The sequence below is a fragment of the Phyllobates terribilis genome, unplaced genomic scaffold (assembly GCF_046119375.1).
Source record: "Phyllobates terribilis strain yellow unplaced genomic scaffold, ASM4611937v1 Scaffold_2615__1_contigs__length_118915, whole genome shotgun sequence".
In the NCBI taxonomy this organism is placed as follows: Eukaryota; Metazoa; Chordata; class Amphibia; order Anura; family Dendrobatidae; genus Phyllobates; species Phyllobates terribilis.
Window position 1 is genome coordinate 92,462 of NW_027365372.1, and position 26,455 is coordinate 118,916.

At 44.9% G+C, this 26,455-nt stretch overlaps 20 non-coding genes across 20 annotated transcripts; all 20 read right to left on the minus strand.

The window, feature by feature from the left end:
- Window positions 1–449: 449 nt before the first annotated feature.
- On the minus strand, window positions 450–640 carry LOC141246713 (U2 spliceosomal RNA). The gene has a single exon (XR_012310278.1). It is a non-coding gene; the product is annotated as a U2 spliceosomal RNA (small nuclear RNA).
- A 1,115-nt stretch (window positions 641–1,755) lies between these two features.
- Window positions 1,756–1,946, minus strand: LOC141246715 (U2 spliceosomal RNA). Its single transcript, XR_012310280.1, has one exon. It is a non-coding gene; the product is annotated as a U2 spliceosomal RNA (small nuclear RNA).
- A 1,115-nt stretch (window positions 1,947–3,061) lies between these two features.
- LOC141246716 (U2 spliceosomal RNA) lies at window positions 3,062–3,252 on the minus strand. The gene has a single exon (XR_012310281.1). It is a non-coding gene; the product is annotated as a U2 spliceosomal RNA (small nuclear RNA).
- A 1,115-nt stretch (window positions 3,253–4,367) lies between these two features.
- LOC141246717 (U2 spliceosomal RNA) lies at window positions 4,368–4,558 on the minus strand. Its single transcript, XR_012310282.1, has one exon. It is a non-coding gene; the product is annotated as a U2 spliceosomal RNA (small nuclear RNA).
- Window positions 4,559–5,670: 1,112 nt separating this feature from the next.
- Window positions 5,671–5,861, minus strand: LOC141246718 (U2 spliceosomal RNA). Its single transcript, XR_012310283.1, has one exon. It is a non-coding gene; the product is annotated as a U2 spliceosomal RNA (small nuclear RNA).
- A 1,115-nt stretch (window positions 5,862–6,976) lies between these two features.
- LOC141246719 (U2 spliceosomal RNA) lies at window positions 6,977–7,167 on the minus strand. The gene has a single exon (XR_012310284.1). It is a non-coding gene; the product is annotated as a U2 spliceosomal RNA (small nuclear RNA).
- A 1,115-nt stretch (window positions 7,168–8,282) lies between these two features.
- Window positions 8,283–8,473, minus strand: LOC141246720 (U2 spliceosomal RNA). Its single transcript, XR_012310285.1, has one exon. It is a non-coding gene; the product is annotated as a U2 spliceosomal RNA (small nuclear RNA).
- A 1,115-nt stretch (window positions 8,474–9,588) lies between these two features.
- LOC141246721 (U2 spliceosomal RNA) lies at window positions 9,589–9,779 on the minus strand. Its single transcript, XR_012310286.1, has one exon. It is a non-coding gene; the product is annotated as a U2 spliceosomal RNA (small nuclear RNA).
- Window positions 9,780–10,894: 1,115 nt separating this feature from the next.
- On the minus strand, window positions 10,895–11,085 carry LOC141246722 (U2 spliceosomal RNA). Its single transcript, XR_012310287.1, has one exon. It is a non-coding gene; the product is annotated as a U2 spliceosomal RNA (small nuclear RNA).
- Window positions 11,086–12,200: 1,115 nt separating this feature from the next.
- On the minus strand, window positions 12,201–12,391 carry LOC141246723 (U2 spliceosomal RNA). The gene has a single exon (XR_012310288.1). It is a non-coding gene; the product is annotated as a U2 spliceosomal RNA (small nuclear RNA).
- Window positions 12,392–13,506: 1,115 nt separating this feature from the next.
- LOC141246724 (U2 spliceosomal RNA) lies at window positions 13,507–13,697 on the minus strand. The gene has a single exon (XR_012310289.1). It is a non-coding gene; the product is annotated as a U2 spliceosomal RNA (small nuclear RNA).
- Window positions 13,698–14,812: 1,115 nt separating this feature from the next.
- Window positions 14,813–15,003, minus strand: LOC141246726 (U2 spliceosomal RNA). Its single transcript, XR_012310291.1, has one exon. It is a non-coding gene; the product is annotated as a U2 spliceosomal RNA (small nuclear RNA).
- A 1,115-nt stretch (window positions 15,004–16,118) lies between these two features.
- On the minus strand, window positions 16,119–16,309 carry LOC141246727 (U2 spliceosomal RNA). The gene has a single exon (XR_012310292.1). It is a non-coding gene; the product is annotated as a U2 spliceosomal RNA (small nuclear RNA).
- Window positions 16,310–17,424: 1,115 nt separating this feature from the next.
- On the minus strand, window positions 17,425–17,615 carry LOC141246728 (U2 spliceosomal RNA). The gene has a single exon (XR_012310293.1). It is a non-coding gene; the product is annotated as a U2 spliceosomal RNA (small nuclear RNA).
- Window positions 17,616–18,730: 1,115 nt separating this feature from the next.
- On the minus strand, window positions 18,731–18,921 carry LOC141246729 (U2 spliceosomal RNA). The gene has a single exon (XR_012310294.1). It is a non-coding gene; the product is annotated as a U2 spliceosomal RNA (small nuclear RNA).
- Window positions 18,922–20,036: 1,115 nt separating this feature from the next.
- Window positions 20,037–20,227, minus strand: LOC141246730 (U2 spliceosomal RNA). The gene has a single exon (XR_012310295.1). It is a non-coding gene; the product is annotated as a U2 spliceosomal RNA (small nuclear RNA).
- A 1,115-nt stretch (window positions 20,228–21,342) lies between these two features.
- Window positions 21,343–21,533, minus strand: LOC141246731 (U2 spliceosomal RNA). The gene has a single exon (XR_012310296.1). It is a non-coding gene; the product is annotated as a U2 spliceosomal RNA (small nuclear RNA).
- A 1,115-nt stretch (window positions 21,534–22,648) lies between these two features.
- On the minus strand, window positions 22,649–22,839 carry LOC141246732 (U2 spliceosomal RNA). Its single transcript, XR_012310297.1, has one exon. It is a non-coding gene; the product is annotated as a U2 spliceosomal RNA (small nuclear RNA).
- Window positions 22,840–23,951: 1,112 nt separating this feature from the next.
- On the minus strand, window positions 23,952–24,142 carry LOC141246733 (U2 spliceosomal RNA). Its single transcript, XR_012310298.1, has one exon. It is a non-coding gene; the product is annotated as a U2 spliceosomal RNA (small nuclear RNA).
- A 1,113-nt stretch (window positions 24,143–25,255) lies between these two features.
- On the minus strand, window positions 25,256–25,446 carry LOC141246734 (U2 spliceosomal RNA). Its single transcript, XR_012310299.1, has one exon. It is a non-coding gene; the product is annotated as a U2 spliceosomal RNA (small nuclear RNA).
- Window positions 25,447–26,455: the final 1,009 nt, after the last annotated feature.

Genomic DNA, 26,455 nt, shown 5'->3' on the forward strand with positions numbered 1-26,455 from the left:
AAGCGCAGCAGAGTAACCAGCGCACATACCTGTTAGCTCAGGTGAGTTTAAAAGGCTGCTGTTGATAACAAGGGCATTTGCTAAATAGATGGTGTGTGTGCAACAATATACTGAAAGGTCAATTATATTGTGCAGCTTATCTCACCACCTGTAGTTATTTAGGTGAAAGCTCCAAAATGCTTGCCTAATATGTCTGTTTATCCAAAAGGAAGTAAAAAGGGAGAGCTAGAAAGATAGCATTGCATCACATTACATGGCAATGCAATGCACAGTTGCTGAAGATGAACCAAAATGAGCTTGTAATCTGGCTTCTGCAACTTTGAACATGAAAAATCCAATGAGGAGAAGAAAAGCAAAGCCAAAGAGTCCATCCCAAAATCCGACAAACAAGCAAAATGAACAAAAAACATTGAATTCAATTCTTTCTGATTTTAGAAACTGCATTAAAGAAGGGGTGCACCGGTCCTGGAGATACTGCAATACCAGGTCAATGCGTGGAGTGGACAGAGCAAGCTCTTTTTCCATCTCCCTGTTCTAAAAATCCATTTAATATATGGTCCCCAGATAGGGGACGTATCAGATATTAAACTGATAAGAACAGATACTACACTTGATCTTAGCCAAAAGGCCGAGAAGCGATAACCAGAATTGGTTTCAAACTACGGAGCCACCCAAGGATCCTGAAAAGTCCATTTGTGGAGATGAGCTCCTGGACTCCCGTTAAGAAGACATGTTGTCAACCTCTAGATCCCTTACATGCCTGCACTTTTCGGCTTGCTGCTGCTGCAATCCACGCGTTTTAGATCTGCATAACTCCACCTCTTTAAACACAGCACCTTCACCCCCTGCTGTTCCCACCCGCCTCAACACCGTTGGAAGGGAGGAGAACCAATTAAGGCGGGGGGTGGGGTGGAACGAGCAGCTGTCTACCCTTAGCAGGAGGGCTCCTGATTACATACCTCTCCTGCTGCTGCTGCTGCTGGCTGTCCAGCAGCAGACTGAAGGTGGCTGCTGCTGTGCACAGGTATATAAAGGCTCAGAGCCTATTATGACACGCGCAGCCAGCGTTCCATTGCCACATTCCATCTACTGCAGGCAGGATACCTGGCTGGCTGAATGTCGCTGAGAAGCTCACAGAGACCGCCATAAGCAACAGTTTAACAGAATGCCACAGACTAATCAACCAAACTTTTTGGGTTGGGTTCTCTTTTATAGTCTGCAGGCATTAAATGAAAGAAGTCAGTGTTCCAGCAGAAGGAGACAACGTTTCAGAAAAGGCATTGTAGCAAACCAAAAAAGAAATTTTAAGCGCAGCAGAGTAACCAACGCACATACCTGTTAGCTCAGGTGAGTTTAAAAGGCTGCTGTTGATAACAAGGGCATTTGCTAAATAGATGGTGTGTGTGCAACAATATACTGAAAGGTCAATTATATTGTGCAGCTTATCTCACCACCTGTAGTTATTTAGGTGAAAGCTCCAAAATGCTTGCCTAATATGTCTGTTTATCCAAAAGGAAGTAAAAAGGGAGAGCTAGAAAGATAGCATTGCATCACATTACATGGCAATGCAATGCACAGTTGCTGAAGATGAACCAAAATGAGCTTGTAATCTGGCTTCTGCAACTTTGAACATGAAAAATCCAATGAGGAGAAGAAAAGCAAAGCCAAAGAGTCCATCCCAAAATCCGACAAACAAGCAAAATGAACAAAAAACATTGAATTCAATTCTTTCTGATTTTAGAAACTGCATTAAAGAAGGGGTGCACCGGTCCTGGAGATACTGCAATACCAGGTCAATGCGTGGAGTGGACAGAGCAAGCTCTTTTTCCATCTCCCTGTTCTAAAAATCCATTTAATATATGGTCCCCAGATAGGGGACGTATCAGATATTAAACTGATAAGAACAGATACTACACTTGATCTTAGCCAAAAGGCCGAGAAGCGATAACCAGAATTGGTTTCAAACTACGGAGCCACCCAAGGATCCTGAAAAGTCCATTTGTGGAGATGAGCTCCTGGACTCCCGTTAAGAAGACATGTTGTCAACCTCTAGATCCCTTACATGCCTGCACTTTTCGGCTTGCTGCTGCTGCAATCCACGCGTTTTAGATCTGCATAACTCCACCTCTTTAAACACAGCACCTTCACCCCCTGCTGTTCCCACCCGCCTCAACACCGTTGGAAGGGAGGAGAACCAATTAAGGCGGGGGGTGGGGTGGAACGAGCAGCTGTCTACCCTTAGCAGGAGGGCTCCTGATTACATACCTCTCCTGCTGCTGCTGCTGCTGGCTGTCCAGCAGCAGACTGAAGGTGGCTGCTGCTGTGCACAGGTATATAAAGGCTCAGAGCCTATTATGACACGCGCAGCCAGCGTTCCATTGCCACATTCCATCTACTGCAGGCAGGATACCTGGCTGGCTGAATGTCGCTGAGAAGCTCACAGAGACCGCCATAAGCAACAGTTTAACAGAATGCCACAGACTAATCAACCAAACTTTTTGGGTTGGGTTCTCTTTTATAGTCTGCAGGCATTAAATGAAAGAAGTCAGTGTTCCAGCAGAAGGAGACAACGTTTCAGAAAAGGCATTGTAGCAAACCAAAAAAGAAATTTTAAGCGCAGCAGAGTAACCAGCGCACATACCTGTTAGCTCAGGTGAGTTTAAAAGGCTGCTGTTGATAACAAGGGCATTTGCTAAATAGATGGTGTGTGTGCAACAATATACTGAAAGGTCAATTATATTGTGCAGCTTATCTCACCACCTGTAGTTATTTAGGTGAAAGCTCCAAAATGCTTGCCTAATATGTCTGTTTATCCAAAAGGAAGTAAAAAGGGAGAGCTAGAAAGATAGCATTGCATCACATTACATGGCAATGCAATGCACAGTTGCTGAAGATGAACCAAAATGAGCTTGTAATCTGGCTTCTGCAACTTTGAACATGAAAAATCCAATGAGGAGAAGAAAAGCAAAGCCAAAGAGTCCATCCCAAAATCCGACAAACAAGCAAAATGAACAAAAAACATTGAATTCAATTCTTTCTGATTTTAGAAACTGCATTAAAGAAGGGGTGCACCGGTCCTGGAGATACTGCAATACCAGGTCAATGCGTGGAGTGGACAGAGCAAGCTCTTTTTCCATCTCCCTGTTCTAAAAATCCATTTAATATATGGTCCCCAGATAGGGGACGTATCAGATATTAAACTGATAAGAACAGATACTACACTTGATCTTAGCCAAAAGGCCGAGAAGCGATAACCAGAATTGGTTTCAAACTACGGAGCCACCCAAGGATCCTGAAAAGTCCATTTGTGGAGATGAGCTCCTGGACTCCCGTTAAGAAGACATGTTGTCAACCTCTAGATCCCTTACATGCCTGCACTTTTCGGCTTGCTGCTGCTGCAATCCACGCGTTTTAGATCTGCATAACTCCACCTCTTTAAACACAGCACCTTCACCCCCTGCTGTTCCCACCCGCCTCAACACCGTTGGAAGGGAGGAGAACCAATTAAGGCGGGGGGTGGGGTGGAACGAGCAGCTGTCTACCCTTAGCAGGAGGGCTCCTGATTACATACCTCTCCTGCTGCTGCTGCTGCTGGCTGTCCAGCAGCAGACTGAAGGTGGCTGCTGCTGTGCACAGGTATATAAAGGCTCAGAGCCTATTATGACACGCGCAGCCAGCGTTCCATTGCCACATTCCATCTACTGCAGGCAGGATACCTGGCTGGCTGAATGTCGCTGAGAAGCTCACAGAGACCGCCATAAGCAACAGTTTAACAGAATGCCACAGACTAATCAACCAAACTTTTTGGGTTGGGTTCTCTTTTATAGTCTGCAGGCATTAAATGAAAGAAGTCAGTGTTCCAGCAGAAGGAGACAACGTTTCAGAAAAGGCATTGTAGCAAACCAAAAAAGAAATTTTAAGCGCAGCAGAGTAACCAGCGCACATACCTGTTAGCTCAGGTGAGTTTAAAAGGCTGCTGTTGATAACAAGGGCATTTGCTAAATAGATGGTGTGTGTGCAACAATATACTGAAAGGTCAATTATATTGTGAAGCTTATCTCACCACCTGTAGTTATTTAGGTGAAAGCTCCAAAATGCTTGCCTAATATGTCTGTTTATCCAAAAGGAAGTAAAAAGGGAGAGCTAGAAAGATAGCATTGCATCACATTACATGGCAATGCAATGCACAGTTGCTGAAGATGAACCAAAATGAGCTTGTAATCTGGCTTCTGCAACTTTGAACATGAAAAATCCAATGAGGAGAAGAAAAGCAAAGCCAAAGAGTCCATCCCAAAATCCGACAAACAAGCAAAATGAACAAAAAACATTGAATTCAATTCTTTCTGATTTTAGAAACTGCATTAAAGAAGGGGTGCACCGGTCCTGGAGATACTGCAATACCAGGTCAATGCGTGGAGTGGACAGAGCAAGCTCTTTTTCCATCTCCCTGTTCTAAAAATCCATTTAATATATGGTCCCCAGATAGGGGACGTATCAGATATTAAACTGATAAGAACAGATACTACACTTGATCTTAGCCAAAAGGCCGAGAAGCGATAACCAGAATTGGTTTCAAACTACGGAGCCACCCAAGGATCCTGAAAAGTCCATTTGTGGAGATGAGCTCCTGGACTCCCGTTAAGAAGACATGTTGTCAACCTCTAGATCCCTTACATGCCTGCACTTTTCGGCTTGCTGCTGCTGCAATCCACGCGTTTTAGATCTGCATAACTCCACCTCTTTAAACACAGCACCTTCACCCCCTGCTGTTCCCACCCGCCTCAACACCGTTGGAAGGGAGGAGAACCAATTAAGGCGGGGGGTGGGGTGGAACGAGCAGCTGTCTACCCTTAGCAGGAGGGCTCCTGATTACATACCTCTCCTGCTGCTGCTGCTGGCTGTCCAGCAGCAGACTGAAGGTGGCTGCTGCTGTGCACAGGTATATAAAGGCTCAGAGCCTATTATGACACGCGCAGCCAGCGTTCCATTGCCACATTCCATCTACTGCAGGCAGGATACCTGGCTGGCTGAATGTCGCTGAGAAGCTCACAGAGACCGCCATAAGCAACAGTTTAACAGAATGCCACAGACTAATCAACCAAACTTTTTGGGTTGGGTTCTCTTTTATAGTCTGCAGGCATTAAATGAAAGAAGTCAGTGTTCCAGCAGAAGGAGACAACGTTTCAGAAAAGGCATTGTAGCAAACCAAAAAAGAAATTTTAAGCGCAGCAGAGTAACCAGCGCACATACCTGTTAGCTCAGGTGAGTTTAAAAGGCTGCTGTTGATAACAAGGGCATTTGCTAAATAGATGGTGTGTGTGCAACAATATACTGAAAGGTCAATTATATTGTGCAGCTTATCTCACCACCTGTAGTTATTTAGGTGAAAGCTCCAAAATGCTTGCCTAATATGTCTGTTTATCCAAAAGGAAGTAAAAAGGGAGAGCTAGAAAGATAGCATTGCATCACATTACATGGCAATGCAATGCACAGTTGCTGAAGATGAACCAAAATGAGCTTGTAATCTGGCTTCTGCAACTTTGAACATGAAAAATCCAATGAGGAGAAGAAAAGCAAAGCCAAAGAGTCCATCCCAAAATCCGACAAACAAGCAAAATGAACAAAAAACATTGAATTCAATTCTTTCTGATTTTAGAAACTGCATTAAAGAAGGGGTGCACCGGTCCTGGAGATACTGCAATACCAGGTCAATGCGTGGAGTGGACAGAGCAAGCTCTTTTTCCATCTCCCTGTTCTAAAAATCCATTTAATATATGGTCCCCAGATAGGGGACGTATCAGATATTAAACTGATAAGAACAGATACTACACTTGATCTTAGCCAAAAGGCCGAGAAGCGATAACCAGAATTCTTTTCAAACTACGGAGCCACCCAAGGATCCTGAAAAGTCCATTTGTGGAGATGAGCTCCTGGACTCCCGTTAAGAAGACATGTTGTCAACCTCTAGATCCCTTACATGCCTGCACTTTTCGGCTTGCTGCTGCTGCAATCCACGCGTTTTAGATCTGCATAACTCCACCTCTTTAAACACAGCACCTTCACCCCCTGCTGTTCCCACCCGCCTCAACACCGTTGGAAGGGAGGAGAACCAATTAAGGCGGGGGGTGGGGTGGAACGAGCAGCTGTCTACCCTTAGCAGGAGGGCTCCTGATTACATACCTCTCCTGCTGCTGCTGCTGCTGGCTGTCCAGCAGCAGACTGAAGGTGGCTGCTGCTGTGCACAGGTATATAAAGGCTCAGAGCCTATTATGACACGCGCAGCCAGCGTTCCATTGCCACATTCCATCTACTGCAGGCAGGATACCTGGCTGGCTGAATGTCGCTGAGAAGCTCACAGAGACCGCCATAAGCAACAGTTTAACAGAATGCCACAGACTAATCAACCAAACTTTTTGGGTTGGGTTCTCTTTTATAGTCTGCAGGCATTAAATGAAAGAAGTCAGTGTTCCAGCAGAAGGAGACAACGTTTCAGAAAAGGCATTGTAGCAAACCAAAAAAGAAATTTTAAGCGCAGCAGAGTAACCAGCGCACATACCTGTTAGCTCAGGTGAGTTTAAAAGGCTGCTGTTGATAACAAGGGCATTTGCTAAATAGATGGTGTGTGTGCAACAATATACTGAAAGGTCAATTATATTGTGCAGCTTATCTCACCACCTGTAGTTATTTAGGTGAAAGCTCCAAAATGCTTGCCTAATATGTCTGTTTATCCAAAAGGAAGTAAAAAGGGAGAGCTAGAAAGATAGCATTGCATCACATTACATGGCAATGCAATGCACAGTTGCTGAAGATGAACCAAAATGAGCTTGTAATCTGGCTTCTGCAACTTTGAACATGAAAAATCCAATGAGGAGAAGAAAAGCAAAGCCAAAGAGTCCATCCCAAAATCCGACAAACAAGCAAAATGAACAAAAAACATTGAATTCAATTCTTTCTGATTTTAGAAACTGCATTAAAGAAGGGGTGCACCGGTCCTGGAGATACTGCAATACCAGGTCAATGCGTGGAGTGGACAGAGCAAGCTCTTTTTCCATCTCCCTGTTCTAAAAATCCATTTAATATATGGTCCCCAGATAGGGGACGTATCAGATATTAAACTGATAAGAACAGATACTACACTTGATCTTAGCCAAAAGGCCGAGAAGCGATAACCAGAATTGGTTTCAAACTACGGAGCCACCCAAGGATCCTGAAAAGTCCATTTGTGGAGATGAGCTCCTGGACTCCCGTTAAGAAGACATGTTGTCAACCTCTAGATCCCTTACATGCCTGCACTTTTCGGCTTGCTGCTGCTGCAATCCACGCGTTTTAGATCTGCATAACTCCACCTCTTTAAACACAGCACCTTCACCCCCTGCTGTTCCCACCCGCCTCAACACCGTTGGAAGGGAGGAGAACCAATTAAGGCGGGGGGTGGGGTGGAACGAGCAGCTGTCTACCCTTAGCAGGAGGGCTCCTGATTACATACCTCTCCTGCTGCTGCTGCTGCTGGCTGTCCAGCAGCAGACTGAAGGTGGCTGCTGCTGTGCACAGGTATATAAAGGCTCAGAGCCTATTATGACACGCGCAGCCAGCGTTCCATTGCCACATTCCATCTACTGCAGGCAGGATACCTGGCTGGCTGAATGTCGCTGAGAAGCTCACAGAGACCGCCATAAGCAACAGTTTAACAGAATGCCACAGACTAATCAACCAAACTTTTTGGGTTGGGTTCTCTTTTATAGTCTGCAGGCATTAAATGAAAGAAGTCAGTGTTCCAGCAGAAGGAGACAACGTTTCAGAAAAGGCATTGTAGCAAACCAAAAAAGAAATTTTAAGCGCAGCAGAGTAACCAGCGCACATACCTGTTAGCTCAGGTGAGTTTAAAAGGCTGCTGTTGATAACAAGGGCATTTGCTAAATAGATGGTGTGTGTGCAACAATATACTGAAAGGTCAATTATATTGTGCAGCTTATCTCACCACCTGTAGTTATTTAGGTGAAAGCTCCAAAATGCTTGCCTAATATGTCTGTTTATCCAAAAGGAAGTAAAAAGGGAGAGCTAGAAAGATAGCATTGCATCACATTACATGGCAATGCAATGCACAGTTGCTGAAGATGAACCAAAATGAGCTTGTAATCTGGCTTCTGCAACTTTGAACATGAAAAATCCAATGAGGAGAAGAAAAGCAAAGCCAAAGAGTCCATCCCAAAATCCGACAAACAAGCAAAATGAACAAAAAACATTGAATTCAATTCTTTCTGATTTTAGAAACTGCATTAAAGAAGGGGTGCACCGGTCCTGGAGATACTGCAATACCAGGTCAATGCGTGGAGTGGACAGAGCAAGCTCTTTTTCCATCTCCCTGTTCTAAAAATCCATTTAATATATGGTCCCCAGATAGGGGACGTATCAGATATTAAACTGATAAGAACAGATACTACACTTGATCTTAGCCAAAAGGCCGAGAAGCGATAACCAGAATTGGTTTCAAACTACGGAGCCACCCAAGGATCCTGAAAAGTCCATTTGTGGAGATGAGCTCCTGGACTCCCGTTAAGAAGACATGTTGTCAACCTCTAGATCCCTTACATGCCTGCACTTTTCGGCTTGCTGCTGCTGCAATCCACGCGTTTTAGATCTGCATAACTCCACCTCTTTAAACACAGCACCTTCACCCCCTGCTGTTCCCACCCGCCTCAACACCGTTGGAAGGGAGGAGAACCAATTAAGGCGGGGGGTGGGGTGGAACGAGCAGCTGTCTACCCTTAGCAGGAGGGCTCCTGATTACATACCTCTCCTGCTGCTGCTGCTGCTGGCTGTCCAGCAGCAGACTGAAGGTGGCTGCTGCTGTGCACAGGTATATAAAGGCTCAGAGCCTATTATGACACGCGCAGCCAGCGTTCCATTGCCACATTCCATCTACTGCAGGCAGGATACCTGGCTGGCTGAATGTCGCTGAGAAGCTCACAGAGACCGCCATAAGCAACAGTTTAACAGAATGCCACAGACTAATCAACCAAACTTTTTGGGTTGGGTTCTCTTTTATAGTCTGCAGGCATTAAATGAAAGAAGTCAGTGTTCCAGCAGAAGGAGACAACGTTTCAGAAAAGGCATTGTAGCAAACCAAAAAAGAAATTTTAAGCGCAGCAGAGTAACCAGCGCACATACCTGTTAGCTCAGGTGAGTTTAAAAGGCTGCTGTTGATAACAAGGGCATTTGCTAAATAGATGGTGTGTGTGCAACAATATACTGAAAGGTCAATTATATTGTGCAGCTTATCTCACCACCTGTAGTTATTTAGGTGAAAGCTCCAAAATGCTTGCCTAATATGTCTGTTTATCCAAAAGGAAGTAAAAAGGGAGAGCTAGAAAGATAGCATTGCATCACATTACATGGCAATGCAATGCACAGTTGCTGAAGATGAACCAAAATGAGCTTGTAATCTGGCTTCTGCAACTTTGAACATGAAAAATCCAATGAGGAGAAGAAAAGCAAAGCCAAAGAGTCCATCCCAAAATCCGACAAACAAGCAAAATGAACAAAAAACATTGAATTCAATTCTTTCTGATTTTAGAAACTGCATTAAAGAAGGGGTGCACCGGTCCTGGAGATACTGCAATACCAGGTCAATGCGTGGAGTGGACAGAGCAAGCTCTTTTTCCATCTCCCTGTTCTAAAAATCCATTTAATATATGGTCCCCAGATAGGGGACGTATCAGATATTAAACTGATAAGAACAGATACTACACTTGATCTTAGCCAAAAGGCCGAGAAGCGATAACCAGAATTGGTTTCAAACTACGGAGCCACCCAAGGATCCTGAAAAGTCCATTTGTGGAGATGAGCTCCTGGACTCCCGTTAAGAAGACATGTTGTCAACCTCTAGATCCCTTACATGCCTGCACTTTTCGGCTTGCTGCTGCTGCAATCCACGCGTTTTAGATCTGCATAACTCCACCTCTTTAAACACAGCACCTTCACCCCCTGCTGTTCCCACCCGCCTCAACACCGTTGGAAGGGAGGAGAACCAATTAAGGCGGGGGGTGGGGTGGAACGAGCAGCTGTCTACCCTTAGCAGGAGGGCTCCTGATTACATACCTCTCCTGCTGCTGCTGCTGCTGGCTGTCCAGCAGCAGACTGAAGGTGGCTGCTGCTGTGCACAGGTATATAAAGGCTCAGAGCCTATTATGACACGCGCAGCCAGCGTTCCATTGCCACATTCCATCTACTGCAGGCAGGATACCTGGCTGGCTGAATGTCGCTGAGAAGCTCACAGAGACCGCCATAAGCAACAGTTTAACAGAATGCCACAGACTAATCAACCAAACTTTTTGGGTTGGGTTCTCTTTTATAGTCTGCAGGCATTAAATGAAAGAAGTCAGTGTTCCAGCAGAAGGAGACAACGTTTCAGAAAAGGCATTGTAGCAAACCAAAAAAGAAATTTTAAGCGCAGCAGAGTAACCAGCGCACATACCTGTTAGCTCAGGTGAGTTTAAAAGGCTGCTGTTGATAACAAGGGCATTTGCTAAATAGATGGTGTGTGTGCAACAATATACTGAAAGGTCAATTATATTGTGCAGCTTATCTCACCACCTGTAGTTATTTAGGTGAAAGCTCCAAAATGCTTGCCTAATATGTCTGTTTATCCAAAAGGAAGTAAAAAGGGAGAGCTAGAAAGATAGCATTGCATCACATTACATGGCAATGCAATGCACAGTTGCTGAAGATGAACCAAAATGAGCTTGTAATCTGGCTTCTGCAACTTTGAACATGAAAAATCCAATGAGGAGAAGAAAAGCAAAGCCAAAGAGTCCATCCCAAAATCCGACAAACAAGCAAAATGAACAAAAAACATTGAATTCAATTCTTTCTGATTTTAGAAACTGCATTAAAGAAGGGGTGCACCGGTCCTGGAGATACTGCAATACCAGGTCAATGCGTGGAGTGGACAGAGCAAGCTCTTTTTCCATCTCCCTGTTCTAAAAATCCATTTAATATATGGTCCCCAGATAGGGGACGTATCAGATATTAAACTGATAAGAACAGATACTACACTTGATCTTAGCCAAAAGGCCGAGAAGCGATAACCAGAATTGGTTTCAAACTACGGAGCCACCCAAGGATCCTGAAAAGTCCATTTGTGGAGATGAGCTCCTGGACTCCCGTTAAGAAGACATGTTGTCAACCTCTAGATCCCTTACATGCCTGCACTTTTCGGCTTGCTGCTGCTGCAATCCACGCGTTTTAGATCTGCATAACTCCACCTCTTTAAACACAGCACCTTCACCCCCTGCTGTTCCCACCCGCCTCAACACCGTTGGAAGGGAGGAGAACCAATTAAGGCGGGGGGTGGGGTGGAACGAGCAGCTGTCTACCCTTAGCAGGAGGGCTCCTGATTACATACCTCTCCTGCTGCTGCTGCTGCTGGCTGTCCAGCAGCAGACTGAAGGTGGCTGCTGCTGTGCACAGGTATATAAAGGCTCAGAGCCTATTATGACACGCGCAGCCAGCGTTCCATTGCCACATTCCATCTACTGCAGGCAGGATACCTGGCTGGCTGAATGTCGCTGAGAAGCTCACAGAGACCGCCATAAGCAACAGTTTAACAGAATGCCACAGACTAATCAACCAAACTTTTTGGGTTGGGTTCTCTTTTATAGTCTGCAGGCATTAAATGAAAGAAGTCAGTGTTCCAGCAGAAGGAGACAACGTTTCAGAAAAGGCATTGTAGCAAACCAAAAAAGAAATTTTAAGCGCAGCAGAGTAACCAGCGCACATACCTGTTAGCTCAGGTGAGTTTAAAAGGCTGCTGTTGATAACAAGGGCATTTGCTAAATAGATGGTGTGTGTGCAACAATATACTGAAAGGTCAATTATATTGTGCAGCTTATCTCACCACCTGTAGTTATTTAGGTGAAAGCTCCAAAATGCTTGCCTAATATGTCTGTTTATCCAAAAGGAAGTAAAAAGGGAGAGCTAGAAAGATAGCATTGCATCACATTACATGGCAATGCAATGCACAGTTGCTGAAGATGAACCAAAATGAGCTTGTAATCTGGCTTCTGCAACTTTGAACATGAAAAATCCAATGAGGAGAAGAAAAGCAAAGCCAAAGAGTCCATCCCAAAATCCGACAAACAAGCAAAATGAACAAAAAACATTGAATTCAATTCTTTCTGATTTTAGAAACTGCATTAAAGAAGGGGTGCACCGGTCCTGGAGATACTGCAATACCAGGTCAATGCGTGGAGTGGACAGAGCAAGCTCTTTTTCCATCTCCCTGTTCTAAAAATCCATTTAATATATGGTCCCCAGATAGGGGACGTATCAGATATTAAACTGATAAGAACAGATACTACACTTGATCTTAGCCAAAAGGCCGAGAAGCGATAACCAGAATTGGTTTCAAACTACGGAGCCACCCAAGGATCCTGAAAAGTCCATTTGTGGAGATGAGCTCCTGGACTCCCGTTAAGAAGACATGTTGTCAACCTCTAGATCCCTTACATGCCTGCACTTTTCGGCTTGCTGCTGCTGCAATCCACGCATTTTAGATCTGCATAACTCCACCTCTTTAAACACAGCACCTTCACCCCCTGCTGTTCCCACCCGCCTCAACACCGTTGGAAGGGAGGAGAACCAATTAAGGCGGGGGGTGGGGTGGAACGAGCAGCTGTCTACCCTTAGCAGGAGGGCTCCTGATTACATACCTCTCCTGCTGCTGCTGCTGCTGGCTGTCCAGCAGCAGACTGAAGGTGGCTGCTGCTGTGCACAGGTATATAAAGGCTCAGAGCCTATTATGACACGCGCAGCCAGCGTTCCATTGCCACATTCCATCTACTGCAGGCAGGATACCTGGCTGGCTGAATGTCGCTGAGAAGCTCACAGAGACCGCCATAAGCAACAGTTTAACAGAATGCCACAGACTAATCAACCAAACTTTTTGGGTTGGGTTCTCTTTTATAGTCTGCAGGCATTAAATGAAAGAAGTCAGTGTTCCAGCAGAAGGAGACAACGTTTCAGAAAAGGCATTGTAGCAAACCAAAAAAGAAATTTTAAGCGCAGCAGAGTAACCAGCGCACATACCTGTTAGCTCAGGTGAGTTTAAAAGGCTGCTGTTGATAACAAGGGCATTTGCTAAATAGATGGTGTGTGTGCAACAATATACTGAAAGGTCAATTATATTGTGCAGCTTATCTCACCACCTGTAGTTATTTAGGTGAAAGCTCCAAAATGCTTGCCTAATATGTCTGTTTATCCAAAAGGAAGTAAAAAGGGAGAGCTAGAAAGATAGCATTGCATCACATTACATGGCAATGCAATGCACAGTTGCTGAAGATGAACCAAAATGAGCTTGTAATCTGGCTTCTGCAACTTTGAACATGAAAAATCCAATGAGGAGAAGAAAAGCAAAGCCAAAGAGTCCATCCCAAAATCCGACAAACAAGCAAAATGAACAAAAAACATTGAATTCAATTCTTTCTGATTTTAGAAACTGCATTAAAGAAGGGGTGCACCGGTCCTGGAGATACTGCAATACCAGGTCAATGCGTGGAGTGGACAGAGCAAGCTCTTTTTCCATCTCCCTGTTCTAAAAATCCATTTAATATATGGTCCCCAGATAGGGGACGTATCAGATATTAAACTGATAAGAACAGATACTACACTTGATCTTAGCCAAAAGGCCGAGAAGCGATAACCAGAATTGGTTTCAAACTACGGAGCCACCCAAGGATCCTGAAAAGTCCATTTGTGGAGATGAGCTCCTGGACTCCCGTTAAGAAGACATGTTGTCAACCTCTAGATCCCTTACATGCCTGCACTTTTCGGCTTGCTGCTGCTGCAATCCACGCGTTTTAGATCTGCATAACTCCACCTCTTTAAACACAGCACCTTCACCCCCTGCTGTTCCCACCCGCCTCAACACCGTTGGAAGGGAGGAGAACCAATTAAGGCGGGGGGTGGGGTGGAACGAGCAGCTGTCTACCCTTAGCAGGAGGGCTCCTGATTACATACCTCTCCTGCTGCTGCTGCTGCTGGCTGTCCAGCAGCAGACTGAAGGTGGCTGCTGCTGTGCACAGGTATATAAAGGCTCAGAGCCTATTATGACACGCGCAGCCAGCGTTCCATTGCCACATTCCATCTACTGCAGGCAGGATACCTGGCTGGCTGAATGTCGCTGAGAAGCTCACAGAGACCGCCATAAGCAACAGTTTAACAGAATGCCACAGACTAATCAACCAAACTTTTTGGGTTGGGTTCTCTTTTATAGTCTGCAGGCATTAAATGAAAGAAGTCAGTGTTCCAGCAGAAGGAGACAACGTTTCAGAAAAGGCATTGTAGCAAACCAAAAAAGAAATTTTAAGCGCAGCAGAGTAACCAGCGCACATACCTGTTAGCTCAGGTGAGTTTAAAAGGCTGCTGTTGATAACAAGGGCATTTGCTAAATAGATGGTGTGTGTGCAACAATATACTGAAAGGTCAATTATATTGTGCAGCTTATCTCACCACCTGTAGTTATTTAGGTGAAAGCTCCAAAATGCTTGCCTAATATGTCTGTTTATCCAAAAGGAAGTAAAAAGGGAGAGCTAGAAAGATAGCATTGCATCACATTACATGGCAATGCAATGCACAGTTGCTGAAGATGAACCAAAATGAGCTTGTAATCTGGCTTCTGCAACTTTGAACATGAAAAATCCAATGAGGAGAAGAAAAGCAAAGCCAAAGAGTCCATCCCAAAATCCGACAAACAAGCAAAATGAACAAAAAACATTGAATTCAATTCTTTCTGATTTTAGAAACTGCATTAAAGAAGGGGTGCACCGGTCCTGGAGATACTGCAATACCAGGTCAATGCGTGGAGTGGACAGAGCAAGCTCTTTTTCCATCTCCCTGTTCTAAAAATCCATTTAATATATGGTCCCCAGATAGGGGACGTATCAGATATTAAACTGATAAGAACAGATACTACACTTGATCTTAGCCAAAAGGCCGAGAAGCGATAACCAGAATTGGTTTCAAACTACGGAGCCACCCAAGGATCCTGAAAAGTCCATTTGTGGAGATGAGCTCCTGGACTCCCGTTAAGAAGACATGTTGTCAACCTCTAGATCCCTTACATGCCTGCACTTTTCGGCTTGCTGCTGCTGCAATCCACGCGTTTTAGATCTGCATAACTCCACCTCTTTAAACACAGCACCTTCACCCCCTGCTGTTCCCACCCGCCTCAACACCGTTGGAAGGGAGGAGAACCAATTAAGGCGGGGGGTGGGGTGGAACGAGCAGCTGTCTACCCTTAGCAGGAGGGCTCCTGATTACATACCTCTCCTGCTGCTGCTGCTGCTGGCTGTCCAGCAGCAGACTGAAGGTGGCTGCTGCTGTGCACAGGTATATAAAGGCTCAGAGCCTATTATGACACGCGCAGCCAGCGTTCCATTGCCACATTCCATCTACTGCAGGCAGGATACCTGGCTGGCTGAATGTCGCTGAGAAGCTCACAGAGACCGCCATAAGCAACAGTTTAACAGAATGCCACAGACTAATCAACCAAACTTTTTGGGTTGGGTTCTCTTTTATAGTCTGCAGGCATTAAATGAAAGAAGTCAGTGTTCCAGCAGAAGGAGACAACGTTTCAGAAAAGGCATTGTAGCAAACCAAAAAAGAAATTTTAAGCGCAGCAGAGTAACCAGCGCACATACCTGTTAGCTCAGGTGAGTTTAAAAGGCTGCTGTTGATAACAAGGGCATTTGCTAAATAGATGGTGTGTGTGCAACAATATACTGAAAGGTCAATTATATTGTGCAGCTTATCTCACCACCTGTAGTTATTTAGGTGAAAGCTCCAAAATGCTTGCCTAATATGTCTGTTTATCCAAAAGGAAGTAAAAAGGGAGAGCTAGAAAGATAGCATTGCATCACATTACATGGCAATGCAATGCACAGTTGCTGAAGATGAACCAAAATGAGCTTGTAATCTGGCTTCTGCAACTTTGAACATGAAAAATCCAATGAGGAGAAGAAAAGCAAAGCCAAAGAGTCCATCCCAAAATCCGACAAACAAGCAAAATGAACAAAAAACATTGAATTCAATTCTTTCTGATTTTAGAAACTGCATTAAAGAAGGGGTGCACCGGTCCTGGAGATACTGCAATACCAGGTCAATGCGTGGAGTGGACAGAGCAAGCTCTTTTTCCATCTCCCTGTTCTAAAAATCCATTTAATATATGGTCCCCAGATAGGGGACGTATCAGATATTAAACTGATAAGAACAGATACTACACTTGATCTTAGCCAAAAGGCCGAGAAGCGATAACCAGAATTGGTTTCAAACTACGGAGCCACCCAAGGATCCTGAAAAGTCCATTTGTGGAGATGAGCTCCTGGACTCCCGTTAAGAAGACATGTTGTCAACCTCTAGATCCCTTACATGCCTGCACTTTTCGGCTTGCTGCTGCTGCAATCCACGCGTTTTAGATCTGCATAACTCCACCTCTTTAAACACAGCACCTTCACCCCCTGCTGTTCCCACCCGCCTCAACACCGTTGGAAGGGAGGAGAACCAATTAAGGCGGGGGGTGGGGTGGAACGAGCAGCTGTCTACCCTTAGCAGGAGGGCTCCTGATTACATACCTCTCCTGCTGCTGCTGCTGCTGGCTGTCCAGCAGCAGACTGAAGGTGGCTGCTGCTGTGCACAGGTATATAAAGGCTCAGAGCCTATTATGACACGCGCAGCCAGCGTTCCATTGCCACATTCCATCTACTGCAGGCAGGATACCTGGCTGGCTGAATGTCGCTGAGAAGCTCACAGAGACCGCCATAAGCAACAGTTTAACAGAATGCCACAGACTAATCAACCAAACTTTTTGGGTTGGGTTCTCTTTTATAGTCTGCAGGCATTAAATGAAAGAAGTCAGTGTTCCAGCAGAAGGAGACAACGTTTCAGAAAAGGCATTGTAGCAAACCAAAAAAGAAATTTTAAGCGCAGCAGAGTAACCAGCGCACATACCTGTTAGCTCAGGTGAGTTTAAAAGGCTGCTGTTGATAACAAGGGCATTTGCTAAATAGATGGTGTGTGTGCAACAATATACTGAAAGGTCAATTATATTGTGCAGCTTATCTCACCACCTGTAGTTATTTAGGTGAAAGCTCCAAAATGCTTGCCTAATATGTCTGTTTATCCAAAAGGAAGTAAAAAGGGAGAGCTAGAAAGATAGCATTGCATCACATTACATGGCAATGCAATGCACAGTTGCTGAAGATGAACCAAAATGAGCTTGTAATCTGGCTTCTGCAACTTTGAACATGAAAAATCCAATGAGGAGAAGAAAAGCAAAGCCAAAGAGTCCATCCCAAAATCCGACAAACAAGCAAAATGAACAAAAAACATTGAATTCAATTCTTTCTGATTTTAGAAACTGCATTAAAGAAGGGGTGCACCGGTCCTGGAGATACTGCAATACCAGGTCAATGCGTGGAGTGGACAGAGCAAGCTCTTTTTCCATCTCCCTGTTCTAAAAATCCATTTAATATATGGTCCCCAGATAGGGGACGTATCAGATATTAAACTGATAAGAACAGATACTACACTTGATCTTAGCCAAAAGGCCGAGAAGCGATAACCAGAATTGGTTTCAAACTACGGAGCCACCCAAGGATCCTGAAAAGTCCATTTGTGGAGATGAGCTCCTGGACTCCCGTTAAGAAGACATGTTGTCAACCTCTAGATCCCTTACATGCCTGCACTTTTCGGCTTGCTGCTGCTGCAATCCACGCGTTTTAGATCTGCATAACTCCACCTCTTTAAACACAGCACCTTCACCCCCTGCTGTTCCCACCCGCCTCAACACCGTTGGAAGGGAGGAGAACCAATTAAGGCGGGGGGTGGGGTGGAACGAGCAGCTGTCTACCCTTAGCAGGAGGGCTCCTGATTACATACCTCTCCTGCTGCTGCTGCTGCTGGCTGTCCAGCAGCAGACTGAAGGTGGCTGCTGCTGTGCACAGGTATATAAAGGCTCAGAGCCTATTATGACACGCGCAGCCAGCGTTCCATTGCCACATTCCATCTACTGCAGGCAGGATACCTGGCTGGCTGAATGTCGCTGAGAAGCTCACAGAGACCGCCATAAGCAACAGTTTAACAGAATGCCACAGACTAATCAACCAAACTTTTTGGGTTGGGTTCTCTTTTATAGTCTGCAGGCATTAAATGAAAGAAGTCAGTGTTCCAGCAGAAGGAGACAACGTTTCAGAAAAGGCATTGTAGCAAACCAAAAAAGAAATTTTAAGCGCAGCAGAGTAACCAGCGCACATACCTGTTAGCTCAGGTGAGTTTAAAAGGCTGCTGTTGATAACAAGGGCATTTGCTAAATAGATGGTGTGTGTGCAACAATATACTGAAAGGTCAATTATATTGTGCAGCTTATCTCACCACCTGTAGTTATTTAGGTGAAAGCTCCAAAATGCTTGCCTAATATGTCTGTTTATCCAAAAGGAAGTAAAAAGGGAGAGCTAGAAAGATAGCATTGCATCACATTACATGGCAATGCAATGCACAGTTGCTGAAGATGAACCAAAATGAGCTTGTAATCTGGCTTCTGCAACTTTGAACATGAAAAATCCAATGAGGAGAAGAAAAGCAAAGCCAAAGAGTCCATCCCAAAATCCGACAAACAAGCAAAATGAACAAAAAACATTGAATTCAATTCTTTCTGATTTTAGAAACTGCATTAAAGAAGGGGTGCACCGGTCCTGGAGATACTGCAATACCAGGTCAATGCGTGGAGTGGACAGAGCAAGCTCTTTTTCCATCTCCCTGTTCTAAAAATCCATTTAATATATGGTCCCCAGATAGGGGACGTATCAGATATTAAACTGATAAGAACAGATACTACACTTGATCTTAGCCAAAAGGCCGAGAAGCGATAACCAGAATTGGTTTCAAACTACGGAGCCACCCAAGGATCCTGAAAAGTCCATTTGTGGAGATGAGCTCCTGGACTCCCGTTAAGAAGACATGTTGTCAACCTCTAGATCCCTTACATGCCTGCACTTTTCGGCTTGCTGCTGCTGCAATCCACGCGTTTTAGATCTGCATAACTCCACCTCTTTAAACACAGCACCTTCACCCCCTGCTGTTCCCACCCGCCTCAACACCGTTGGAAGGGAGGAGAACCAATTAAGGCGGGGGGTGGGGTGGAACGAGCAGCTGTCTACCCTTAGCAGGAGGGCTCCTGATTACATACCTCTCCTGCTGCTGCTGCTGCTGGCTGTCCAGCAGCAGACTGAAGGTGGCTGCTGCTGTGCACAGGTATATAAAGGCTCAGAGCCTATTATGACACGCGCAGCCAGCGTTCCATTGCCACATTCCATCTACTGCAGGCAGGATACCTGGCTGGCTGAATGTCGCTGAGAAGCTCACAGAGACCGCCATAAGCAACAGTTTAACAGAATGCCACAGACTAATCAACCAAACTTTTTGGGTTGGGTTCTCTTTTATAGTCTGCAGGCATTAAATGAAAGAAGTCAGTGTTCCAGCAGAAGGAGACAACGTTTCAGAAAAGGCATTGTAGCAAACCAAAAAAGAAATTTTAAGCGCAGCAGAGTAACCAGCGCACATACCTGTTAGCTCAGGTGAGTTTAAAAGGCTGCTGTTGATAACAAGGGCATTTGCTAAATAGATGGTGTGTGTGCAACAATATACTGAAAGGTCAATTATATTGTGCAGCTTATCTCACCACCTGTAGTTATTTAGGTGAAAGCTCCAAAATGCTTGCCTAATATGTCTGTTTATCCAAAAGGAAGTAAAAAGGGAGAGCTAGAAAGATAGCATTGCATCACATTACATGGCAATGCAATGCACAGTTGCTGAAGATGAACCAAAATGAGCTTGTAATCTGGCTTCTGCAACTTTGAACATGAAAAATCCAATGAGGAGAAGAAAAGCAAAGCCAAAGAGTCCATCCCAAAATCCGACAAACAAGCAAAATGAACAAAAAACATTGAATTCAATTCTTTCTGATTTTAGAAACTGCATTAAAGAAGGGGTGCACCGGTCCTGGAGATACTGCAATACCAGGTCAATGCGTGGAGTGGACAGAGCAAGCTCTTTTTCCATCTCCCTGTTCTAAAAATCCATTTAATATATGGTCCCCAGATAGGGGACGTATCAGATATTAAACTGATAAGAACAGATACTACACTTGATCTTAGCCAAAAGGCCGAGAAGCGATAACCAGAATTGGTTTCAAACTACGGAGCCACCCAAGGATCCTGAAAAGTCCATTTGTGGAGATGAGCTCCTGGACTCCCGTTAAGAAGACATGTTGTCAACCTCTAGATCCCTTACATGCCTGCACTTTTCGGCTTGCTGCTGCTGCAATCCACGCGTTTTAGATCTGCATAACTCCACCTCTTTAAACACAGCACCTTCACCCCCTGCTGTTCCCACCCGCCTCAACACCGTTGGAAGGGAGGAGAACCAATTAAGGCGGGGGGTGGGGTGGAACGAGCAGCTGTCTACCCTTAGCAGGAGGGCTCCTGATTACATACCTCTCCTGCTGCTGCTGCTGCTGGCTGTCCAGCAGCAGACTGAAGGTGGCTGCTGCTGTGCACAGGTATATAAAGGCTCAGAGCCTATTATGACACGCGCAGCCAGCGTTCCATTGCCACATTCCATCTACTGCAGGCAGGATACCTGGCTGGCTGAATGTCGCTGAGAAGCTCACAGAGACCGCCATAAGCAACAGTTTAACAGAATGCCACAGACTAATCAACCAAACTTTTTGGGTTGGGTTCTCTTTTATAGTCTGCAGGCATTAAATGAAAGAAGTCAGTGTTCCAGCAGAAGGAGACAACGTTTCAGAAAAGGCATTGTAGCAAACCAAAAAAGAAATTTTAAGCGCAGCAGAGTAACCAGCGCACATACCTGTTAGCTCAGGTGAGTTTAAAAGGCTGCTGTTGATAACAAGGGCATTTGCTAAATAGATGGTGTGTGTGCAACAATATACTGAAAGGTCAATTATATTGTGCAGCTTATCTCACCACCTGTAGTTATTTAGGTGAAAGCTCCAAAATGCTTGCCTAATATGTCTGTTTATCCAAAAGGAAGTAAAAAGGGAGAGCTAGAAAGATAGCATTGCATCACATTACATGGCAATGCAATGCACAGTTGCTGAAGATGAACCAAAATGAGCTTGTAATCTGGCTTCTGCAACTTTGAACATGAAAAATCCAATGAGGAGAAGAAAAGCAAAGCCAAAGAGTCCATCCCAAAATCCGACAAACAAGCAAAATGAACAAAAAACATTGAATTCAATTCTTTCTGATTTTAGAAACTGCATTAAAGAAGGGGTGCACCGGTCCTGGAGATACTGCAATACCAGGTCAATGCGTGGAGTGGACAGAGCAAGCTCTTTTTCCATCTCCCTGTTCTAAAAATCCATTTAATATATGGTCCCCAGATAGGGGACGTATCAGATATTAAACTGATAAGAACAGATACTACACTTGATCTTAGCCAAAAGGCCGAGAAGCGATAACCAGAATTGGTTTCAAACTACGGAGCCACCCAAGGATCCTGAAAAGTCCATTTGTGGAGATGAGCTCCTGGACTCCCGTTAAGAAGACATGTTGTCAACCTCTAGATCCCTTACATGCCTGCACTTTTCGGCTTGCTGCTGCTGCAATCCACGCGTTTTAGATCTGCATAACTCCACCTCTTTAAACACAGCACCTTCACCCCCTGCTGTTCCCACCCGCCTCAACACCTTTGGAAGGGAGGAGAACCAATTAAGGCGGGGGGTGGGGTGGAACGAGCAGCTGTCTACCCTTAGCAGGAGGGCTCCTGATTACATACCTCTCCTGCTGCTGCTGCTGCTGGCTGTCCAGCAGCAGACTGAAGGTGGCTGCTGCTGTGCACAGGTATATAAAGGCTCAGAGCCTATTATGACACGCGCAGCCAGCGTTCCATTGCCACATTCCATCTACTGCAGGCAGGATACCTGGCTGGCTGAATGTCGCTGAGAAGCTCACAGAGACCGCCATAAGCAACAGTTTAACAGAATGCCACAGACTAATCAACCAAACTTTTTGGGTTGGGTTCTCTTTTATAGTCTGCAGGCATTAAATGAAAGAAGTCAGTGTTCCAGCAGAAGGAGACAACGTTTCAGAAAAGGCATTGTAGCAAACCAAAAAAGAAATTTTAAGCGCAGCAGAGTAACCAGCGCACATACCTGTTAGCTCAGGTGAGTTTAAAAGGCTGCTGTTGATAACAAGGGCATTTGCTAAATAGATGGTGTGTGTGCAACAATATACTGAAAGGTCAATTATATTGTGCAGCTTATCTCACCACCTGTAGTTATTTAGGTGAAAGCTCCAAAATGCTTGCCTAATATGTCTGTTTATCCAAAAGGAAGTAAAAAGGGAGAGCTAGAAAGATAGCATTGCATCACATTACATGGCAATGCAATGCACAGTTGCTGAAGATGAACCAAAATGAGCTTGTAATCTGGCTTCTGCAACTTTGAACATGAAAAATCCAATGAGGAGAAGAAAAGCAAAGCCAAAGAGTCCATCCCAAAATCCGACAAACAAGCAAAATGAACAAAAAACATTGAATTCAATTCTTTCTGATTTTAGAAACTGCATTAAAGAAGGGGTGCACCGGTCCTGGAGATACTGCAATACCAGGTCAATGCGTGGAGTGGACAGAGCAAGCTCTTTTTCCATCTCCCTGTTCTAAAAATCCATTTAATATATGGTCCCCAGATAGGGGACGTATCAGATATTAAACTGATAAGAACAGATACTACACTTGATCTTAGCCAAAAGGCCGAGAAGCGATAACCAGAATTGGTTTCAAACTACGGAGCCACCCAAGGATCCTGAAAAGTCCATTTGTGGAGATGAGCTCCTGGACTCCCGTTAAGAAGACATGTTGTCAACCTCTAGATCCCTTACATGCCTGCACTTTTCGGCTTGCTGCTGCTGCAATCCACGCGTTTTAGATCTGCATAACTCCACCTCTTTAAACACAGCACCTTCACCCCCTGCTGTTCCCACCCGCCTCAACACCGTTGGAAGGGAGGAGAACCAATTAAGGCGGGGTGGGGTGGAACGAGCAGCTGTCTACCCTTAGCAGGAGGGCTCCTGATTACATACCTCTCCTGCTGCTGCTGCTGCTGGCTGTCCAGCAGCAGACTGAAGGTGGCTGCTGCTGTGCACAGGTATATAAAGGCTCAGAGCCTATTATGACACGCGCAGCCAGCGTTCCATTGCCACATTCCATCTACTGCAGGCAGGATACCTGGCTGGCTGAATGTCGCTGAGAAGCTCACAGAGACCGCCATAAGCAACAGTTTAACAGAATGCCACAGACTAATCAACCAAACTTTTTGGGTTGGGTTCTCTTTTATAGTCTGCAGGCATTAAATGAAAGAAGTCAGTGTTCCAGCAGAAGGAGACAACGTTTCAGAAAAGGCATTGTAGCAAACCAAAAAAGAAATTTTAAGCGCAGCAGAGTAACCAGCGCACATACCTGTTAGCTCAGGTGAGTTTAAAAGGCTGCTGTTGATAACAAGGGCATTTGCTAAATAGATGGTGTGTGTGCAACAATATACTGAAAGGTCAATTATATTGTGCAGCTTATCTCACCACCTGTAGTTATTTAGGTGAAAGCTCCAAAATGCTTGCCTAATATGTCTGTTTATCCAAAAGGAAGTAAAAAGGGAGAGCTAGAAAGATAGCATTGCATCACATTACATGGCAATGCAATGCACAGTTGCTGAAGATGAACCAAAATGAGCTTGTAATCTGGCTTCTGCAACTTTGAACATGAAAATCCAATGAGGAGAAGAAAAGCAAAGCCAAAGAGTCCATCCCAAAATCCGACAAACAAGCAAAATGAACAAAAAACATTGAATTCAATTCTTTCTGATTTTAGAAACTGCATTAAAGAAGGGGTGCACCGGTCCTGGAGATACTGCAATACCAGGTCAATGCGTGGAGTGGACAGAGCAAGCTCTTTTTCCATCTCCCTGTTCTAAAAATCCATTTAATATATGGTCCCCAGATAGGGGACGTATCAGATATTAAACTGATAAGAACAGATACTACACTTGATCTTAGCCAAAAGGCCGAGAAGCGATAACCAGAATTGGTTTCAAACTACGGAGCCACCCAAGGATCCTGAAAAGTCCATTTGTGGAGATGAGCTCCTGGACTCCCGTTAAGAAGACATGTTGTCAACCTCTAGATCCCTTACATGCCTGCACTTTTCGGCTTGCTGCTGCTGCAATCCACGCGTTTTAGATCTGCATAACTCCACCTCTTTAAACACAGCACCTTCACCCCCTGCTGTTCCCACCCGCCTCAACACCGTTGGAAGGGAGGAGAACCAATTAAGGCGGGGGGTGGGGTGGAACGAGCAGCTGTCTACCCTTAGCAGGAGGGCTCCTGATTACATACCTCTCCTGCTGCTGCTGCTGCTGGCTGTCCAGCAGCAGACTGAAGGTGGCTGCTGCTGTGCACAGGTATATAAAGGCTCAGAGCCTATTATGACACGCGCAGCCAGCGTTCCATTGCCACATTCCATCTACTGCAGGCAGGATACCTGGCTGGCTGAATGTCGCTGAGAAGCTCACAGAGACCGCCATAAGCAACAGTTTAACAGAATGCCACAGACTAATCAACCAAACTTTTTGGGTTGGGTTCTCTTTTATAGTCTGCAGGCATTAAATGAAAGAAGTCAGTGTTCCAGCAGAAGGAGACAACGTTTCAGAAAAGGCATTGTAGCAAACCAAAAAAGAAATTTTAAGCGCAGCAGAGTAACCAGCGCACATACCTGTTAGCTCAGGTGAGTTTAAAAGGCTGCTGTTGATAACAAGGGCATTTGCTAAATAGATGGTGTGTGCAACAATATACTGAAAGGTCAATTATATTGTGCAGCTTATCTCACCACCTGTAGTTATTTAGGTGAAAGCTCCAAAATGCTTGCCTAATATGTCTGTTTATCCAAAAGGAAGTAAAAAGGGAGAGCTAGAAAGATAGCATTGCATCACATTACATGGCAATGCAATGCACAGTTGCTGAAGATGAACCAAAATGAGCTTGTAATCTGGCTTCTGCAACTTTGAACATGAAAAATCCAATGAGGAGAAGAAAAGCAAAGCCAAAGAGTCCATCCCAAAATCCGACAAACAAGCAAAATGAACAAAAAACATTGAATTCAATTCTTTCTGATTTTAGAAACTGCATTAAAGAAGGGGTGCACCGGTCCTGGAGATACTGCAATACCAGGTCAATGCGTGGAGTGGACAGAGCAAGCTCTTTTTCCATCTCCCTGTTCTAAAAATCCATTTAATATATGGTCCCCAGATAGGGGACGTATCAGATATTAAACTGATAAGAACAGATACTACACTTGATCTTAGCCAAAAGGCCGAGAAGCGATAACCAGAATTGGTTTCAAAACTACGGAGCCACCCAAGGATCCTGAAAAGTCCATTTGTGGAGATGAGCTCCTGGACTCCCGTTAAGAAGACATGTTGTCAACCTCTAGATCCCTTACATGCCTGCACTTTTCGGCTTGCTGCTGCTGCAATCCACGCGTTTTAGATCTGCATAACTCCACCTCTTTAAACACAGCACCTTCACCCCCTGCTGTTCCCACCCGCCTCAACACCGTTGGAAGGGAGGAGAACCAATTAAGGCGGGGGGTGGGGTGGAACGAGCAGCTGTCTACCCTTAGCAGGAGGGCTCCTGATTACATACCTCTCCTGCTGCTGCTGCTGCTGGCTGTCCAGCAGCAGACTGAAGGTGGCTGCTGCTGTGCACAGGTATATAAAGGCTCAGAGCCTATTATGACACGCGCAGCCAGCGTTCCATTGCCACATTCCATCTACTGCAGGCAGGATACCTGGCTGGCTGAATGTCGCTGAGAAGCTCACAGAGACCGCCATAAGCAACAGTTTAACAGAATGCCACAGACTAATCAACCAAACTTTTTGGGTTGGGTTCTCTTTTATAGTCCTGCAGGCATTAAATGAAAGAAGTCAGTGTTCCAGCAGAAGGAGACAACGTTTCAGAAAAGGCATTGTAGCAAACCAAAAAAGAAATTTTAAGCGCAGCAGAGTAACCAGCGCACATACCTGTTAGCTCAGGTGAGTTTAAAAGGCTGCTGTTGATAACAAGGGCATTTGCTAAATAGATGGTGTGTGTGCAACAATATACTGAAAGGTCAATTATATTGTGCAGCTTATCTCACCACCTGTAGTTATTTAGGTGAAAGCTCCAAAATGCTTGCCTAATATGTCTGTTTATCCAAAAGGAAGTAAAAAGGGAGAGCTAGAAAGATAGCATTGCATCACATTACATGGCAATGCAATGCACAGTTGCTGAAAGATGAACCAAAATGAGCTTGTAATCTGGCTTCTGCAACTTTGAACATGAAAAATCCAATG